Below are 1,189 nucleotides of genomic sequence, written 5' to 3'. Positions count from 1 at the left end.
GATTGGTTCCTTCGATATAAGAGTTTGTCTCGCCCTGATTGCGTATTAGAACGTACTGTTCTAACGCTAAGGGCGTAACAAAAGATCCATCAAGCAAAGATAACGCAAGCTCCTGAATTAGAAAAAATTTCCCTTGTAAAAGAGCTATTCCAGAACTTATGACTTTAATGTGACGACTGAATCCCAAATTTCAATCGCTTATCGATCAGTGGTATTTGAGTGGTTTCTCGCTCTCAAACTAAAGGGGAACAATATATCTCCTTCGAAATCCGTAACAATTATTTGTTGCAAATCTTGATGATATTTTCCAAAAGTTGAAACTATAGCACCAAATTAAATAAGTGTGAAAATGCGCGAAATATTCGCAAGGTACCGTTTTTTAAAGTAGAACTTTCCTGCTTGCGTAATGTGACTTTGCCGTGATGTTTCATGACAGCAGCTCTCACATGTCAACTGTAATCTGACGTCTCACGACATAAGGCACGCAAAATCATTCGTCTATAGTTACTGATACAGAAGAAATATTCGTCAAATTTTCGTTTTCTATCAAGGTCCAAAGTTTTTCAACTCTCCTACTCCTTCATCTCTCGCGCCTTCAGAAAAAAAAAAAAAAAAAAAAAAAAAACTTGCTTACTATGAATAAAGAGGTTTCTAAAGAAACTGTGGTGCTGCGTCGGTGGGGGTAACAAGGTATTGTAATTTGGTAATATCAACTAAGTTGAAATTGTAAATTGGTCACCGTAAAGAGTTAAAAAGCTGACGTTTCGAGCGTTAGCCCTCGTCAAAGCGAAGGACGAAGGGCTAACGCTCGAAACGTCAGCTTTTAAATTCTTTAAGGTGGCCAACTTACAATTTTAACTTAGTTGATATTACCAAATTACCTTATTCTACTATGGTTTATCGTATGGCCATGATAATTTTTCTTATCTTATACGTTGATGGTTTTGATTGGGTTTCATTTCAGTTACACTACACAACAGACACTAATATATTGAACCATTAGGTTTATTTTGCATGTTTCGGCCGAGCACCAGCGTACAATAATGAAGAAACACATAGAAAACAGTTCCATTCTCAATAATCGTCATCACAGCACACGACAAAAAGACATACCGAGACCTTAGCAACGACTAACAAACATCGTGGTTAGAACGGCGGCCAGAAAAAACCTGCCGTAAAAAACCCCGTA

Source organism: Stylophora pistillata, chromosome 6 (genome assembly GCF_964205215.1).
Source record: "Stylophora pistillata chromosome 6, jaStyPist1.2, whole genome shotgun sequence".
NCBI lineage: Eukaryota > Metazoa > Cnidaria > Anthozoa > Scleractinia > Pocilloporidae > Stylophora > Stylophora pistillata.
Note: the sequence above shows the minus strand (reverse complement) of the source record.